Source organism: Ceratotherium simum, chromosome 1 (assembly GCF_057802395.1).
Source record: "Ceratotherium simum simum isolate JZ-2026a chromosome 1, ASM5780239v1, whole genome shotgun sequence".
In the NCBI taxonomy this organism is placed as follows: domain Eukaryota; kingdom Metazoa; phylum Chordata; class Mammalia; order Perissodactyla; family Rhinocerotidae; genus Ceratotherium; species Ceratotherium simum.
Window position 1 is genome coordinate 96,484,766 of NC_141900.1, and position 20,260 is coordinate 96,505,025.

Below are 20,260 nucleotides of genomic sequence, written 5' to 3' on the forward strand. Positions count from 1 at the left end.
CAGTATCCACTCCACCCCTCCTCTATTATGTCACAATCATATTCTGTGGGTGTGGCCTGCTTTACCTAAGTTTACCAGTGAAATCCCTGTGTTTGGTTCAGGAGTGGATATATCACCAATTTGGCTTATTAAACATCAATTCCTGTATTTATATTCAATATTGAGATAATGCTGTAATGAGCTATGTTGAGACAGTGCTCTGGGCAATGTGGCATGTGACTGAGATGTCAGAATTGCTGCTGCCATTTTGCAGCCATCAGGGAAGCTGACTAAGGATGAAGCACATCCACAGAAGAGGTCAAAACAAGAGAAATGCCCAGAAATGTAGCTGAAGTTCTGATAAAACTGTGCCAGAATTTAGTTCTTCTCTCTGGATATTTTTAGTTATCATCTACTAGATTCCGTTCAATGTATAAGACAATTTGAGTTGGGCTTTCTGTTGCTACAATTAAAAACATCTCAAATGATACAGTTTCCAAAATCCCTTCTATCTCTGCCATCAATCTAGACTAATGTGTCCTAGGTGCTTTATATGCTCATTCTTATTAATTTTCATGGAACATCTGTGGAGTCATTTTTATTGGATGCAAACCTTCTGCATCTCCTCAGATCTTCTCAACTGCATCTTTCTTTCCAAAGGCGTTGCCTGCCTCCTAGATAATTCTGTTGTCACCTTCTATGGGCTCTCCAGGTTGGTTGGAGACTGAGTTGAAGCTCTAAGCATGAATAGTTCTCATGTCCATAAGCTGAGCCTATCCATGCCAAATGGCCACACTACTTTAAAACTTGTGTAAAAAGACACAGTTTCAAGTCTTGGTTTGGGCTTCTTGAGTGACCATCAAGGGGAAGAGGGTACCATCATGAGTTCTGAGTAGTTGTATCCTGGGGCATGAACCTTGACCAATGAGAAATGAGACAAGGGGGAGCTATACAGATAGACTCCCACTATTCTCTCCCTGCTCTGGGCTTCTCTGAGGGGTGGTTTTGTCTTTTACATCTTCCTATAGCTTTGCTTCAGGTCTCTCCTTGCCTCACTTCCACTTATTCCTCACCCTTAATTCCCCGAGTGTGTAACTTTCAGAATGTCAGCTCTTTAATCCTTGCCTCTGCTTTCTAAGGGACCATCTTTATTCTATAAGGCAGCTGATGTTCAGGGATTAGCTTGTTCCAAATCAGTCTGGAGGAGTGATGTCAGCATCATGGTGGAGTGAGTTTCCCCCATTGAATTCTCCCCCTCTAAGACACAACAAAAAGGACATTCATATTCCAACAGAAGCTATTCACACAACACAGGGGACGTCTGAGGCAGCTGTACACCTGAGGACAGAGGTGCTGGAACCCCCAGAGGAAGTGGAAGGAGGTAAGAGGAGCTCTTTTCCTTCCCCAAGGACTGTGACCCAGAGACTGAGACCCCGCGGCTCTCAGAGGAGAGGGAGGGGGCGGCTCGCCACGTGAAAACCAGTGCTCTCCAAGACCCGGCACAGCCCGAGGGGATCCCCCTATGGAGGGAGTGGAACTGTTGCGAGTTTCAACGGGCTGGCCCCTCAGGAGAGCAGAGAGCGACAGCAAGGTGAGAAACCTCTGAGATCAGGGAGGCGAAAGTAAGCACCACTCCCCTACCCGGCCCACCTGACTGGCGCTTAAGTGCAGTGGCGCTTCAGCTCAGCCCCATTCCCAGGGGCAGCGGCCCCCAGGTGGCTGGGCCCCACCAGTAGGGGCAGCGTGACAGCGCCCCACTCCCATGGGTGGTGGCCCCCAGGTGCCTGGGCCCGACCAGCAGTGGGGCAAGCCTGTGCCCCCACACCAGAGGCAGTGGCAGCTCAGGCCCCACCATGCCACAGCCCCAGCTGCTCTGGGTGGACCAAGCCACGGCCCTGGCTTCCCCATGCCGTGGCCCCAGCTCCTTTGGCTGGACCGTGCCCCACCCCCAGCTCCTTTGGCTTAACCACCCCCTACACCCCTGGCTCCAGTGGCTTCAGCTTGGCCTGTGCTCAAGCTCCAGCTGACTTGGCGCCAGCAGATTCAGCCCACCGCACTCCAGTTCCACCTTCTTTGGCCCAGTGCACTTCAGTTCCAGCTTCTTTGGCCCAGAGGCACTCCAGCTCCTCCTTCTTTGGCCCAGTGCACTCCAGCCCCCGCTTCTTTGGCCCAGTGGCACTTCAGCTGCAGCTGCTTCAACGCACCCACACCTGAGCCCCAGCTGCTTCAGCCTAGCTGCGCTCCAGTCTCAGCTGTTCCACGCTCCAGCCCCAGCTGTTCCCATGCTTCCCCCCCCCCCCGCAGCCTCCACTCAGCCACACCTCAGATCAGCCAGGGGCTGGTGAGAGTGCCTGCAGATTGAGGTGGGCCAGAGTACACAGCCCTTGACCCCCACCCAGCAGCAGCAAGAGGAAACTGCAACCATATATTTTCACTATGAGGAAAAGTAAGCCAACATGGACAGGCACCATGCAAAAATATATTAAGTCTCCAGACCAAAAGGAAAATGAGAAGCACCCAGAAGTCAACCCAGAAAGCACAGAAATGTATAACTTTAATGACAGAGAATTCAAAATAGCCATCATAAAAAAGCTTAATGAAATACAAGAAAACACAGACAGACAATTCAATGAAATCAGAAGTTTCTTCACAAAAGAGATTGAAACTGAAAAAAAAAAAATCAGAAATCTCAGAGATGAAAAACACAGTAGAGGAGATAAAGACAAATCTGGAAGCCTTAAGCATCAGAGCTGACAATATGGAGGAAAGCATTAACAATATTGAGGACAGCAATGCAGAAATGCTCCAGATGGAGGAGGAAAGAGAGCTAAGACTAAAAAGAAATGAAGAAACTCTCCAAGAAATATCCGACTCAATTAGGAAATCCAACTTAAGGATTATAGGTATTCCAGAGGGAGAAGAGAGGGAAAAAGGAGCAGAGAACTTGTTCAAAGAAATAATATCTGAGAACTTCCCAAACCTGGGGAAGGAGCTGGAAATACTAGTGAATGAAATAAATAGATCTCCTAAATATATCAACATGAAAAGACCCTCTCCAAGGCATATACTAGTAAAGCTGGAAAAAGTCAAGGACAAAGAAAAAATATTAAGGGGAGCTAGACAAAAAAACAAAACAAAACAAAACAAAAACAACACACAAAGGATTTCCTATCAGGCTCTCAGCCGATTTCTCGACAGAAACTTTACAGGCTCAGAGAGAGTGGAGAATTTTACCAAACATTCAAAGAAGACTTAATACCTGTCCTTCTCAAACTATTCCAAAAAATAGAGGAAGATGGAACACTTCCTAACACATTCTACAAGGCCAACATCACCCTGATACCAAAGCCAGGCAAAGACAACTAAGAAGGAAAACTACAGACCAATATCCCTGATGAACATAGATGCAAAAATCGTCAACAAAATATTGGCAGACTGAATACAGCAATACATTGGAAAGATCATACACCATGATCAAGTGGGATTTATACCAGGGACACAGGGATGGTTCAACATCCGCAAATCAATCAGTGTGATACACCACATTAACAAAATGAGGAATAAAAATCGCATGATCATCTCAATAGATGCAGAGAAGGCTTTTGACAAGATCCAACATCAGTTTATGATAAAAACTCTCAACAAAATGGGTATAGAAGGAAGGTACCTTAACATAATAAAGGCCATATATGACAAACCCACAGCCAACATCATACCCAATGGGAAAAAACTGAAAGCCATCCCTCTGAAAACAGGGACAAGACAAGGGTGCCCACTCTCATGACTCTTATCAACACAGTACTGGAGGTTCTGGCCAGAGAAATTAGGCAAGTAAAAGGAATAAAAGGAATCCAAATAGGCAATGAAGAAGTGAAACTCTTGCTGTTTGGAGATGACATGATCTTATATATAGAAAACCCTAAAGAATCCACCAGAAAACTATTAGAAATAATCAACAACTACAGCCAAGTGGCAGGGTACAAAATCAACTTACAGAAATCAGTTGCATTTCTATATACCAACAACGAACTAACAGAAAGAGAACTCAAGAAGAAAATCCCATTTACAATTGCAACAAAAAGAATAAAATATCTAGGAGTAAATTTAACCAAGGAAGTGAAAGACCTATATAATGAAAACTATAAGAAATTATTGAGCAAAATCAATGATGACATAAAGAAATGGAAAAATATTCCATGCACTTGGATTGGAAGAATAAACATTGTTAAAATCTCCATACTACCTAAAGCAATCTACAGATTCAATGCAATGCCAATAAGAATCCCAAAGACATTCTTCACAGAAATAGAGCAAAGAATACTAGCATTTATATGGGGCAACAAAAGACCCCACATAGCTAAAGCAATCCTGAAAAAGAAGAACAAGACTGGTGGCATCACAATCCCTGACTTCAAAACATACTACAAAATGATAGTAATTAAAACAGCATGGTACTGGTACAAAAACAGATACACAGATCAATGGAACAGAATTGAAAGTCCCGAAATAAAACCTCATATCTATGGGCAGCTAATCTTTGACAAAGGAGCTAAGGACATACAATGGAGATAGGAAAATCTCTTCAATAAATGGTGCTGGGAAAACTGGACAGCCGCTTGCAAAAGAATGAAAGTAGACCATCTTCTTTCACCATACACAAAAATTAACTCAAAATGGATCAAAGACCTGAAGGTGAGACCTGAAACTATAAAACTCCTGGAGGAAAATATAGGTAGCACACTACTCGCCATCAGCCATAAAGGGATCTTTTTGAATTCCATGTCTACTCAGACAAGGGAAACAAAAGAAAAAATAAACAAGTGGGACTTCATCAGATTAAAGAGCTTCTACAAGGCAAATGAAACCAGGATCAAAATGAAAAGGGAACCCACCAGCTGGGAAAAAATATTTGCAAACCATATATCTGACGAGGGATTAATCTCCATAATATATAAAGAACTCACATAGGGGCCGGCCCCGTGGCTTAGCGGTTAAGTGCGTGCGCTCCGCTACTGGCGGCCCAGGTTCGGGTCCCGGGCATGCACCGACACATTGCTTCTCCGACCATGTTGAGGCCATGTCCCACATACAGCAACTAGAAGAATGTGCAACTGTGACATACAGCTATCTACTGGGGCTTTGGGGAAAAAAAGGAGGAGGATTGGCAATGGAAGTTAGCTCAGAGCCGGTCTTCCTCAGCAAAAAAAAACAGGAGGATTAGCATGGATGTTAGCTCAGGGCTGATCTTCCTCACAAAAAAAAAAAAAAAGAACTCACATAACTGAATAACAAAAAAACAAACAAACCAATCAAAAAATGGGCAGAGGAAATGAACAGAAACTTCTCCAAAGAAGATATACAGATGGCCAATAGGCACATGAAAAGATGCTCAACATCACTAATCATCAGGGAAATGCAAATCAAAACCACACTAAGATATCATCTTATACCTGTTAGAATGGGTATAATCACCAGGACAAAAAGCAACAAATGCTGGAGAGGCTGTGGAGAAATAGGAACCCTAATCCACTGCTGGTGGGAATGCAAACTGGTGCAACCTCTATGGAAAATAGTATGGAGATTCCTCAAAAAATTAAAAATAGAAATACCTTATGATCCAGCTGTCCCACTACTGGGTATCTACCCAACGAACCTGAAATCAACAATCCAAAGAGGCTTATGCACCCCTATGTTCATCGCAGCATTATTCACTATAGCCAAGACATGGAAGCAACCCAAGAGTCCCTCGACTGATGATTGGATAAAGAAGATGTGGTATTTATATACCATGGAATACTACTCAGCCATAAAAAAGACAAAATTGTCCCATTTGCAACAACATGGATGGACCTGGAGGGTATTATGTTAAGTGAAATAAGCCAGAAAGAGAAAGACAAACAGTGCATGATTTCACTTATATGTGGAAGATGAACCAACATACGGACAGATAGAACTGTTTGCTGGTTACCAGGGGCTAGGGGGGTGGGGGGTGGGCACAAGGGGTGGAGGGATGCACTTATATGGTGACTGATAAACAATAATGTGCAACAAAAATTTCACAATAAAAAATAGATAAAAATTTAAAAAAAATCAGCAGCAGCCCATGGGTTTGCATCTGGATCTCACACCAAAACAGATTGCCATAAATGTGTCTAGATCTTTTGGTTTGTAATTTTCTTCTCACAGAACAGTAACAAACAGTTAAAGGACCAGCTCCAGTCCACTGACCACCCTTGACGTAGTCCTGATAACACTAGCACTACAAAAGCCTCAGAGTCTCAAGTTATGTTCTTTTTGCATCTCTGCCCCATACCTCCTTCCCACAACACTTGCTGCTGGTGGACTTGAGTAGTTGGGAAGATGTCAAAGGGACTTATATAATCCATCTATTTATGCATTAAGTAAATCACACTTCATTGCATTCCTTCTTTATTTGGAGATGGAGTTAATGGTTTAGGACCCTGGAACATCTCCCAAGAGTTTGATATGGCATTGTGTTTAATGGGGGAAAACTCAAAAGTTGTTTCTTAGGCTTTTATATTATCTATAGAGCCACAATATTGATAGATATATTATCTATCAATATTTTAGATTATCATTTCACTTAGGCTCCATCCTGTCTTCCTGAATTGAAGCCCAAATGTCTTCCACTGAAAATACTTTTAAGTTTATTAGACAAGAGAGAAGGTTCATTTGTAAGGAAGGTAGTAGATGTTAGGGGTTGACATGAAGTTGTAGAATCAGACATCAAAATCCAGCCTCACTATTAATTAGCTGTGTATCTGGGGGAAAATTACTTAAATCCTCTGAACCTCAGTTTTGTCATTCCAAAAAAGAAGATAATAATAACTAGTGACCGAGGGTTCAGACTATGGAGTTAGGCTACTGGCATTTGCATCCTGGCTTTATTACTCACAACTTATGGGAATCTTGGGTATGTTACATAACCTCTATTTCATTTTCCTTATCTATTAAAATAGAGATAATGCTACTACTATCACATAGAGTAGTTGTAGATTATAAATTACATAATATGTATCTAGATCTTAGAAGAGGGCACAGTACACAGTAAGAGCTCAATAAATGTTAGATACTGCTTTAGTAATAGGGTCGTTGTAGTGGTTGAATGAGATAACCTGTGTGAAGTGTCTGACACATGATAGGTATGCAATAAATTGAAACCATTACTCTATCCCTAAGAAGCATCACCTCTGTTTGAAGACCACAATACATATATCAAAGAACATTTGGCCTTTCAGTAGGCAAAACTTTTATAGAAATGAGAACCTGGGGAATTCCTTATTCATTCACACATACATTTATTCCTCTCTTAACAAAAACTTCCTGTATACAAACAATGTGTTCAATACTGCACCAGACTCTGTGAAGAGTATAAAAGTGAACCCTGTCTCAGAACTAAGAACTATGAACTAAGAACTAAAAGCCACGTAGATAAGACATATCCACAAATAACTATAGTGTAATACTGAACCTGCTAAGTTCTAGAGGAGAGGTACAGAATTCTAGGGGAATTCCAAAATTCCAAAGGGACAGTGATCACATCTGGATGGAAGAATAGGTTACTTGAAAAAGTAATTATTCGAGCTAGTCCTTAAAGTACGGGTACAATATTAATAGACAAAGATGAGAAGAGAGGACATTTCAAAAGTCAGAATCAGCATGAACAGAAGTCTGAATTCAGGGAGATAGGGACAGCATTTTGGTAAGTAAGCATTTGGCAAACAGTAAATAGTCCAAAATGGGGATAGTTCAGGGTAAGTGAACACAGAAGATTAACTGAATATAACTGGAAGGGTGGATTGTAGATAGAGTGTGATAGGTTATTATTAGGGTAGTTACATTTATTCCCTGTCTCACAGGTTTCTAGGAGGAGAGATTGTCCCTAAACACTCCTGACCTCTTGCCCTACTCCCTCTCCTAATCCTCCCATGGGAAGGTGGAGAGAGCTTTCTGCTTGATGAGTTCATGGGCAAAGACCAAGACTGGCTCCTTTATTCCTTCTATGGCTTCTCTGAGAGCCAGAGACCTACAGGAAGCCCAGCAACTCTATGCAGTGCGTTTTGCAGGGGCAGAGCCAGAGAAGGGGTGCGGTGGGGGGAAGCCTACAGTTTTTTTATCCCTGCCTGAGGTGCATTGATCCCGCCTATCTAAGCCTTGTATCTCAGCCTTGTATTTATCAGTGATAGGCTGCTATATGTTTATTTATATTTACATGTCTATCTCCATCAAGCTCTCTTCCTTTCCTGTGTGTTCTTGGGGATGTTATATCACAAGACATAACCCAAAAGTTTCAATCTCCTATTAGTACAGAGCAAAATGAACCTTAAAGTTTATCTCCAAATGCCACAGGATAGTAGGTGGACCTACCCCCACCCCACCCCTTCCCTCTGTAAGTATCCTCGAACCCGCCATCAAAGGAGTTGGTCATCAGAGAAAGCAGTTCTCTGTTCTGCCTCAGTCTTCCCAGCAAATAATTTTTGCCAACCTAATACAGGATAAATGGTATCTCATTGCAATTTTATGTGAATTTCTCTTATAATGAGTGAAGCCGAACATCATATTTGTAAGGGTATTTGTGTATCTTTTTCTCAGGACTGTTTATTTCTATTTGTTTACTTTTTTCTATTAGGTTTTTGACCTATTATCTTGATTTTAAGAGCTTTTTATATATTAAACGGATTAGTGTGCCGGCCCCGTGGCTTAGCGGTTAAGTGTGCGTGCTCTGCTGCTGGCGGCCCGGGTTCGGATCCCAGGTGTGCAAACGCACCACTTGTCTGGCCATGCTGAGGCCGCGTCCCACATACAGCAACTAGAAGGATGTGCAGCTATGACGTACAACTATCTACTGGGGCTTTGGGGGAAAAAATAAATAAATAAATAAAGAGATTAGCTTTTTGTCTGTGATGTAATTTACCAATATTTTCTCCAAAAATTTTTTGTGTTTGACTTTGCTTAAGGTCATTTTGACATGTAAAAGTTAAACTTTTAAAAATTTTTATATATTCAAATTTATCTATTATTTCTTTTATGCTTTTGGATTTTGTATCACAGTGAGAGAGTTTTTCCATACTCCCAAATTATAAAGGAAATTAACCTATTTTTCTTTTTTACATTTTCAAATTTTACGTTTATCCATCCTATCTATTTGGATTTCACTCTAGAATAAGATGTATGGGTAAAATGCACTGAGCATCTATTATGTGCCAAAATAAAACAATTTCTACACAGATATCTCTGAGTCTTATCAGAGTTTGTAGGTTCTGAGAGATCATCCATAACAATTCATTATTCACAAGAAACCCTCTACAAAACACTGTTTTTTACTAATAATGAACACTAGTCTAGGAATCAGGAGAACCTGGTCACTAAATCTGTTTTGCTGGTAAATTGCTGTATGACCTTGAGTAAGTCATTCAGCTTCATATCCACTAATATTAAATATTGGATACACTACATTTCAAAGATTTCTTAATTATATGTATCACTTGGTCAAAATTAAAGTACTCCTTCAGGAGAAAGGTAACATTCTTTCAATTTATTATGATAATAGTGAGTAACTCAATTGGACAAGAAATAAAGTAGATTGTATGTATGTTGAACAAAAGTCATACATTTTTGCATTGAACTGTTATAGGATCTCCTTTACATCAGAAAGTTTAAAATAAATGTAAAATTTAAAGAGTTTATTGCTTATCTCTGTTTATAAGAATATCAAAGGTTATTGAAGAAAAACTGAAAGAGAAAAAAAGGAAACAACAAAGATCACTCATAGCGTAAAAAATAGCACAAGAGAAAACATTTAACAACAACAAAAGCACGTAACCCTGGAGTGGGACTTTGTAAGCAAAACACAAAACTTGAGAGCCCTGAAAGAAAAGATTGAAAAACAACGCTGTGTAATTTGAAAAAAATTACTTCATGGCAAAGCATAATCAAAATCAGAAGGCAAACAGCAAACTAAGAAGGATATTTCCAATCCACATTGGAGTAAGAGTATACTTACTGTAATGTACACACAAACATTAAAAATCATAGGAGAGGGGGCCGGCCTGGTGGCGCAAGCGGTTAAGTGCGCGCGCTCCGCTGCAGCGGCCCGGGGTTCGCCAGTTCAGATCCTGGGTGCGCATCGATGCACCGCTTGGCGGGCCATGCTGTGGCGGTGTGCCATATAAAGTGGAGGAAGATGGGCATGGATGTTAGCCCAGGGCCAGTCTCCCTCAGCAAAAAAAGAGGAGGATTGGCAGGTGTTAGTGCAGGGCTGATCTTCCTCACCAAAAAAAAAAAAAAAAAAAGAAAATCATAGGAGAAAAAGCCAACAAACCATTAAAAAGTAGCAAGTATATAAAAAGACAATTTTCAGAAAAACAAATGCAAATGGCTTTAAAAACTGTGAAAATATACTCAAACTCACGGTTAAAGAGAAGCAAAGATTGAGTCCTTAATATAGGCCAGAATCTGTAAATATGAGTGAGAAAAAAGAAAATGATCTCTTCTCTGGTGTTTCTCCCTGATACAGAGAGGAGAACCAGCATTAATAATAATAATAATAATAATAATAATAATAATAATAATAATAATAAACCAAATACATATATAATTACCAATGGTTAAAAAATCCATGAAAAAAATAGGTGCAGTGAGAGCATTTAACAGAATGGGTTGGAGAAAGCCTTCTGGAGTAAGTGACCTTTGAGTAGGGGCTGAAGGGTGAGTAAAGGTTAATTAATAAATGGGGGTGGGAAGGGGAAAAAAATATTAAGATAAAGGAAATAGTATGTTCAAAGGTCCTGAGGCAGGAGGAGGGAGCAAAACTTGTTCAATGAACTGAGAGAATATCAGGGTATCTGGAGAAAAGAAAGCAAAAGAAATGGGAGTAGGAGATGGGAGTGAAATGGATGAGGCAATATTACCATACAACACTGAAGGCCTTGCTAGGGGCTGGAGAGTTACCCTAAAAGCAGTGAAATGTGTTGGAAGAGTTTCAAGCGGGGGAGTAAGATGATCCAATATGGCTTTTAAAAAGGTCACTGACCACCTCATACCCATTAGGATGACTACTAATAAAAAACACCCAGGATATAAGTGTTGACAAGGTTGTGGAAAAATTGGAACCCTTGTGCACTGTTGGTGGGAATGTAAAATGGTGCAGCCTATGATAAACAGTGTGGTGGTTCCTCAAAAAGTTAAAAATAGAATTACCGTATAATCCAACAATTTGGGTATATAGTCAAAAGAATTGAAAGCAGAGTTTCAAGGATATTTGTACACCCATATTCATAGCAGCACTATTTACAGTAGCCAAAAGGTGGAAGCAACTCAAGTGCCCATCAATGGATGAATGGACAATGTGATGCATACACTTGATTGAATATTCTGCCTTAAAAAGGAAAGAAATTCTGACACGTGCTACGACGTGGATGAACCTTGAGGAGGTTACACCAAGTGAAATAAGTCCATCACAAAAAAACAAATACTATATTATTCCACTTATGTGAGGTCCCTAGAGTAGTCAGATTCATAGAGACAGGAAGTAGAGTGGTGGTTGCCGGAGGCTGGGGTGAGAGGGGAATGGAGAGTTGTTGTCTCACGGGTACAGAGTTTCAGTTTTACAAGATGAAAAGAGTTTCGAGATCAGTTGTACAATAATGTGAATGCACTTAGTACTGAACTGTACACTTAAAAATGGTTAAGATGGTACATTTATGTTATACATATTTTACCACAATCTTAAAAAAAAGATCATAGAGTTGCTTTGTGCAGAATGAAATGGAGAGAGTTGGGAATGGATATGAGAGGCCATTTGAGGAGTTTCTGTTGAATTTTTACTCATGAATGAAGATAGAAGACAGGCTTACCCAATTTCAGAGATCTTACTCTTCCCTGGCCCATGGTAGTCTGTCCTTTTTCATCCTGGACAGTCTCCTCTTTGTATTTTGGAGGGAGACATGGAACCATTAATTCAATAAGTCAAGGAAAGAGTCAAGTATAGAACTCAGGGCACCAGGCTCCTTTTTCTGACGATTTGATGTGGCCTTGAATCCAGGATCTAGCATCTGATTTAAGGAATCTAGGATTTAGGATCTGATTTAAGGACATTGCTTCTGAAAAAGGAGTCCTGAGAGAAAGGGTGTGAGTCTATGTCCTTCGGATTTCCTCATTTGCTAGCAGCCTTCCTCTCACATCCCCCATCTGTCATTACATGACCCAACACAGCTGCTCCAAGACCAACAGGAAGATGTTAGCACAGAAACATCCTGGGCAGCTGTCAGCACTGTTCCCCTGGGGCAAGGACCTCTGAGATGTGTCCTTATTTCCATGACACCATGCAATTACTGACGCCTGATACGTTAGTGTCATTTCTAGAGTTTGCACAGTTAACACTGAAATGGAAACATACTGCTCAATGACTCTGGGGATAGACCCAATATAATCTCATTTCAAGAGATTATAAATTGATGCAACTTTTTGGAAGGCAATTTGATAAAAGATAGAAAAATTTAACATAATTATTTAAAATTATATACTTTAAAAAGTATAGAGGCATATATATGAGGATTATATCGTGGTATTGTTGGTAATGTTAAAAAATTGAAAACAACTCAATGTCCATCAGTAGGGGAATGGTTAAACTATAATGACATATTCATAAGGAGAATATTAAGAAACTATTGAAAATACAGTAGACTTATATGTGCTACAGTATATTACATGGAAAAAAAGCAAGTTTCAGGACAGTATGTATGATAGAATACTGATTGAGAAAAGAGTATATGATTATATATCAAATATATGCACAGATAATTTCTGTGTGGATACGTAAGAGATGAATAAAAGTATTTATCTATAGGAGATGGGACATCTCTAGAGGGATGTTTAATTTTTATCTTTATTTCCTTTTCTACAGCTTGCATTTTTAACATGAGCTTTTGTTAATTTTATAATTTATTAATAATTATATCTCCAAAAGCAAAGATAAGCCATTTTTATATCTTTCGGTCCCTGCATTTTGATCCTTCACCCTTTACCGCTCACTCCAACCAGCTCAGGGAGGTGACCCAATAGTATTTGAAGACCTATCAGGGAAATGTATGGCTGAACAGCCAGTTGGAATGCATGAATGTTGGACAGGCTGGAATGGGCTGTAGCATTAGCAGACCATGTGGTTGGACGGATGGCAGATCCTCTCTATTTCTCTTATGAGGGTTCCGATAACTATGGCCAGAGGATATCTGGTAGAGGGAGTGCAGAGGCCATATGGGGAATATGAGCCTCATGAAGGCTTTGAGATGAAGAGAAAATATTTGAAAGAAGCCCATTTGGTCATCTCTGGGTGTTTTATTTGTTTGTTTTTTAATAGTCCTCGTCTCAAGTCTTTTTTTTTTCTTGCTGTGGTAAATGTATATAACAAAATTTACCATTTTAATAATTTTAAGTGTAAAATTCAGTACACTTAATTACATTAATTACATTCACAGTGTTGTGTCATCATTACCACTATTTCCAAAACTGTTTCATCACAGCAAACAGAAACTCTACACATTAAGCAATAACTCCCCCAGCCCCTGGTGACCTCTAATCTATTTTCTGTCTCTATGAATTTGCCTATTCTATATATTTCATATAAATGGAATCATACAATATTTGTCCTTTTTGTTTGACTTATTTCACTTAGCATAATGTTTTTAAATTCATCCATGTTATAGCCTTATCAGAACATCATTCCTTTTTATGGCTCAATAATATTTCATTGTATGTATACACCACATTTTGTTTATCCACTCATCTGTTGATGGACACTTAGATTTTTTCCACCTTTTGGTTATTATGAATAATACTACAGTGAACAATGGCATACAAATATCTGTTTGAGTGCCTGTTTTCAGTTCTTTTGAGCATATGCCTACAAGTAGAATTTCTGGGTCATATGGTAATACCATGTTTAACTTTTTAAAAAAAAATTTTTGTTTATTGCAGGAACATTGGTTTATAACATTGTGTAAATTTCAGGTGTACATCATTATACTTCTATTTCTGCATAGATTACATCATGTTCACCACCCAAATACTAATTACATCCCATCACCACACAAAAATATGGAACGCTTCACGAATTTGTGTGTCATCCTTGCACAGGGGCCATGCTAATCTTCTCTGTATCATTCCAATTTTAGTATATGTGCTGCCAAAGCGGGCACCATGTTTAACTTTTTAAGGAACTGCCAAATTGTTTTCCACAGCAGCTGGACCATTTTATATTCCCACCAACAATGTATGAAGGTTCTAATTTCTCCACATCCTTGCCAACAATTGCTGTTTTCTGTTTGTTTTTAATTGTAGCCATCCTAGTAGGTATGAAGTGATTTCTCACTGTGGTTTTGATTTGCATTTCCCTAATGACTGGTGATATTGAGTATCTTTTCATGTGCTTATTGGCCATTTGTATATCTTCTTTGGTGAAATGTCTGTTCAAACCTTTGCCCATTTTTTGATTGGTCTGTTTGTCTTTTTGTTGCTGAGTGTCGGAATTCTTCCTATATTCTTGATAGTAAACCCTTATCAGATATATTATTTGCAAATATTTTATCCTATTCTGTAGGTTGTCTTTTCACTTTCTTGATAATGTCCTTTAATGAACAAAAGTTTTCAATTTTGATGAACTCCAATTTATCTATTTTTTCTTTTTTAAGAGCTTTTTTTTTTTTTTTTTTGCTAGGAAAGATTCGCCCTGAGCTAACATCTGTTGCCAATTTTCCTCTCTCTTTTTTTTTTTCCTCCCCAAAGCCCCAGTACATAGTTGTATATTCTAATTGTTAGTCCTTCTAGTTCTTCTATGTGAGCCCCACCTCAGCATGGCAACTGACAGACAAGGGTGTGGTTCCACATCCGGGAACCGAACCTGGATCACCAAAGTGGAGCGTGCCAAACTTTAACAACTAGGCCGTCAGGACTGGCTCTATGTATTTTTCTTTTTTGTTTCTCATGCTTTTCTCTCATCTATTGCCAAATCCAAGGTCATAAAGATTTACCTCTGTGTTTTCTTATAAGCTTTTCATGGTTGTAGCTCTTGCACTAGGTCATTGATTAATTTTGAGTTAATTTTTGTGAATGGCATGAGGTAGGGGTCCAACTTCATTCTTTTGCATGTGGAAGTCTAGTTGTCCCAGCACCATCTTACAGAAATTGAATGTTTTTGGCACCCTTGTTGAAAATCAGTTGGCTGTATGAGATTATTTCTGAACCCTCAATTCTATTCTATTGCTCTGTATATCTATCCTTATGCCTGTACCACACTGATTTGATTATGTAGCTTTGTAGTAAGATCTGAAATTGGGAAGTGTGAGTTCTTTAACTTTGTTCATCTTTTTCAAGATTGTTTTGCCTATTTAGGACTCCTTGCATTTCCATATGAATTTAAGGATCAGCTTTTCCATTTCTGCAAAAAAGGTTGTTGGAATTTTGATAGGATTTGCATTGAATCTGTAGGTTGCTTTTGCTAGGATTGCCCAGTTAACAATATTACGTCTTTCCATCCATGAGCATGGTATGTTATTTCTATTTACTGAAGTCTGTACAGGTCTGTATAAGGGGTTTTGGGAATGATCTAGGAAAAAAATATGACCATGAGAGGCAGTGACACACAATAAACATTGGACAGGATTTCATGAGAGGGGAAGTCCGTCACAGCATGAGAATTCCAAAGGCTTAAGGTGGGGTGCTACCAGGAGGGGAGGAAGGCAAGGAAACTCCCAGGGGAATGAGGGGTTGGAGAGGAGGCTTAAATGTCTAGGTGAAGTCATTCAGCAGTCCTGTGTGCAGTCCGTGGGTCAAGGAACTCTGAAGGGCTGTAGCAGGTTGGGGGTGTTATAACTATGATGCTGTATTTTGTCAACGGCCAGCAGATATGGGGTATGCAAAGCAGGCAGCCTCAAAATGGCTAAAAATTTGCTTATTTGGGCTATTTTTAAAATAACTATATGTGTAAAAATTTGAGTTTGGTGCTGGTGGGCTGTTGAACTAACAGGTCTCAGCCTACAGAGAAGAAGAAAAGAACCTAAGAGCAATACACTGACACCATCGTTGGCTCATTTATATAATAGTCTGGTTTAATTTCTTTCAGCAATGGTTTTTAGTTTTCAGGGTACAAGTCTTTCAATTCCTTGGTTAAATTTTATTTTAGGGATAGGTATTTAGGTAATAGATATTTTATTCTTTTGGATGTTATTGTAAATGGTATTGTTTTCTTAATTTTCTTTTTGGATTGTTCTTTCCTCATGTACGGGAAAGCAACTGATTTTTCTGTGTTGATCTTCAACCCTACAACTTTTTGTGGAATTCATTTATTAGCTCTAGTAGCTTTTTGGTGAATTTTTTGGGATTTTCTATATATAAGATTATGTCACCTGTGAATGTAGATAGTTTTACTTCGTCCTTTCCAATTTGGATGCCTTTTATTTTCTTCCTTCCCTCCCTCCCTCCTTCTTTCCTTCCTTTTCTTTTTCTCCTAATTGCTCTGGATAGAACTTCCAGTACAATGTTGAATAGCAGTAGTGAAAGTGGTCATTCTTGTCTTATTGCTGATATTAGTGGGAAAGCTTTTTTCAGTTTTTCACCATTGAGTATGATTTTAGTTTTGAGGGTTTTTTTTTGTGAATACCTTTTATCATGTTGAGGAATTTCCCTTCTGTTCCTAGCTTTCTGAGTGTTTTTATCATGAAAAGATATTGGATTTTATTAAAAGCCTTTTCTGTGACAGTTGAGATGATAATGTGTTTTTCCCCTCTTCATTCTATTAATATGCTGTATTACATTCTTTGATTTTCTTATGTTGAACCACCCTTGCATTCCTGGGACAAAGCCCACATGGTCATGGTGTATAATCCTTTTAATATGCTGCTGGATTCACTTTGTTAGTATTTTTTTGAAGATTTTTGCATCTATATTCATAAGGAATATTGGTCTATTCTTTTCTTTTCTTGTGATGTCTTTATATGCCCTTGCTATCAGGATAATGCTGGCCTCATAGAATGAGTTAGAAAGTTCTTTTCTTCTATTTGTTGGAAGAGTTCAAGAAGGATTAATTCTTCTTTAAATGTTTGGTAGAATTTGCCATTGAAACCATCTGGTTCTGGACTTTTCTTGGAAGGTATTGATTACCAGGTTAATCTTTTTACTTGTTATAGGTCTGTTCAGATTTTCAATCTCATAATGAATCAGTCTTGGTAGGTTGGGTGTTTCTGGGAATTTATCTGTTTCATCCAGGTTATCCAATGTGCTGGATACAATCATTCATAGTATTTTTCTTACAATCATTTTTTATTTATATAAAATAGGTAATGATATCTCCACTTTCTTTTCTGATTTTAGTGATTTGAGTCTTCTCTTTTTTTTTTCTTAGTCAATATAGCTGAAGTTTGTCAATTTTGTCAATCTTATCAAATAACCAATTTCTGATTGTGTTGATTTGCTCTATTGCTTTTCTATCCTCTGTTTTGTTCATCTCTTCTCTAATTTTTATTTCCTTCATTCCTCTAGTTTTGGATTTAGTTTGCTCTTCTTTTTATAATTCCTTATGGTGTAAAGTTAGGTTATTGATTTGAGGTCTTTCTACTCTTTTAATGCAGGCATTTACAGCTATAGATTTTCCTCTTAGCACTGCCTTCACTGCATCCCATAAGCTTTGGTATGTTGTATTTTTATTTTCATTTATCTTTAAGTATTTTCTAATTTCATTTCTGACTCATTGGTTAAGAGTGTTATTTAATTTCCATATATTTATCAATTTTTATGTTTTCCTTCTATTATTGATTTTTAGTTTTATTCATTATAGTCAGATAATACACTTTGTATGATTTCAATATTTTAAACTTTGTTGAGACTTGTGGCCTAACTTATGGTCATCTTGGAGAATGTTCCAGGTATCCTTGAGAAGAATGTATATTCTGCTTTTGTTGGGTGGAGAGAACTATGTCTGTTAGGCCTAGTTAGTTTATCCTATTGTTCAAGTTCTCTATTTCTTTATTAATCTTCTGTTTAGATGTTTTGTCCATTATTGAAAGTGGGGTATTGAAGTTTCCAACTATTGTGGAACTATTTAGTTCTCCCTTCAATTCTATCAATAGTTGCATTATATATTATGGGGCTTTGTTGTTTGGAGCAAATATTTTTATAATTGCTGTGTTTTCTTGCTGAATTGACCTTTTTATTAATATATAATATCCTTTGTCTCTTGTAACAGTTTTTGACTTAAAGTCTATTTGTCTAATATTAGCATAGTCACTTCAGTGCTCTTTTGGTTAGTATTTGTATGAAATATCTTCTTCCATCTGTAACTTTCAATCTATTTATGCCTTTGGGTCCAAAGTGAGTTTCATGTAGATAGCATATAGTTGGGCCATTAAAAAAAATTCATTCTGCCAATCTCTGCCTTTTGATTGAAGTGTTTAATCCATTTACATTTAAAGTAATTACTGATAAGCAAGGACTTACTTCTGCCATTTTGCTATTTGTTTTCTATATGTCTTATACTTTTTTGTCTTTAATTTTCTCCATTACTCCATTTCTGTCCATTATTGCCTGCTTTTTTGTTATTTGATTTTTTTGTAGTGAACTGTTTGATCCCCTTCTTGTTTACTTTTGTGTTTATATTTTTTAGATATTTTTGTTCTGGTTACCCAGGGGATTATATTTAATATCCTAAATTTATAACAATATAGTTTGAATTGATACCAACTTAACTTCAATAGCATACAAAAACTCTGTTCTATATAGCACCATTTCCCTCTTTTATGTTGTCACAAATTACATCTTTATACCTTATATGCCCAATAAAAAAGATTCATCATTATTTTTTATGTATTTATCTTTTAAATTATGTAGAAAATAAAAAAAATGGAGTTGAAAAAACCAAAACTACAATAAAACTGGCTTTATACTAACCCACTTTTGGTGGGAATCTTTATATCTTCATATGGCTTCAACTTAATGTTTAGTATTCTTCATTTCACCCTGAAGAACTCCATTTAGTGTTTCTTTTAGGACAAATCTACCGGTAACAAACTCTCTCAGTTTTGTGTATCTGGAATTGTCTTAATTTCTCCCTCATTTTTGAAGGACAGTTTTGCTGCATCCAGAATTTTTGGTTGACAGTTTTTTTCTTTCAGCACTTTAAATATGCCACCTCACTGCCCTCTGTCCTACATAAACTTTGATGAAAAATTGGCTGTTAATCTTATAAGGATTCCTTGTATGTGACAAGGTGCTTCTGTCTTGCTGCTTTCAGGGGTCTCTCTTTGTCTTTGTCTTTTGACTGACTATACTGTGCCTTGGTGTGGATCTCTCTGAGTTTATCCTACTTAAAGCAAAAGGTTATTGTCTTCTCAGGTCTTTTCTGAGCATGCACCTTACCCGGTACATATCTGTGGTTTTCTAAATTCCCCAGTCTATGCAGGTGCTTTTAAATCCCCAATGTTGCAAAGAAATTTTCCCTCTGAGGCTTTAGGTGGTCTATTGCATGTCTCAACAATAATCTTTTGCCCCAGGTTGCTGAGGGTTTTTAGTAAGCAAAAACCCACTTGAGTAATGCCTGCCACTTTCCACCCTGAGTGAATTCTGTGTTAGGTGAAATAAAGACAAGCACCTGTGTCAATCCTTCAGGTAGCCCCAGACATGTCAGAAGAGACATGCACAATACTTTGTAAGTAAGGTCTGCTCTGCTCTCTTGAGAACCAGCGACTGGGGTCCCACAACGGGAATGCAAAATGCTATTACAAGACTAACGCCAAGCTGGGGAGAGTGTGGGCAAGGGTAAATAAAAGCACCACAAAGCTTTCCTAACATTTTTAAGTTACCTTTTTCTTTCTTTTTTTTTTTTGTGAAGAAGATCGGCCCTGAGCTAACATCTTCCAATCCTCCTCTTTTTGCTGAGGAAGACTGGCCCTGGGCTAACATCCATGCTCATCTTCCTCTACTTTATATGGGATGCTGCCACAGCATGGCTTGACAAGCAGTGCATCAGTGCGTGCCCGGGGTCTGAACCAGTGAACCCCGGGCCACCGCAGTGGAGCGTGAGCACTTAACTGCTTGCGCCACCGGGCTGGCCCCTAAGTTACCTTTTTCTTGAATAACTGTTCCCTTGGTTGCTATAAATCTTTTAATGTTTTCTAGAGTTCTGACAATGTTAGTTATGACAGTTTCTGCTTGTTTTCTGATGTTTCTGTGGGGCATGTGGGACCTAGGAGGAAGGCAGCCTGGGTGCTGTGAA

General features: G+C 38.6%; 1 non-coding gene across 1 annotated transcript; it reads right to left on the bottom strand.

Annotated features, from left to right (window-relative positions):
- Positions 1-14,088: 14,088 nt before the first annotated feature.
- Positions 14,089-14,195, bottom strand: LOC147918292 (U6 spliceosomal RNA). Its single transcript, XR_015553495.1, has one exon. It is a non-coding gene; the product is annotated as a U6 spliceosomal RNA (small nuclear RNA).
- Between the last annotated feature and the right edge of the window lie 6,065 nt (positions 14,196-20,260).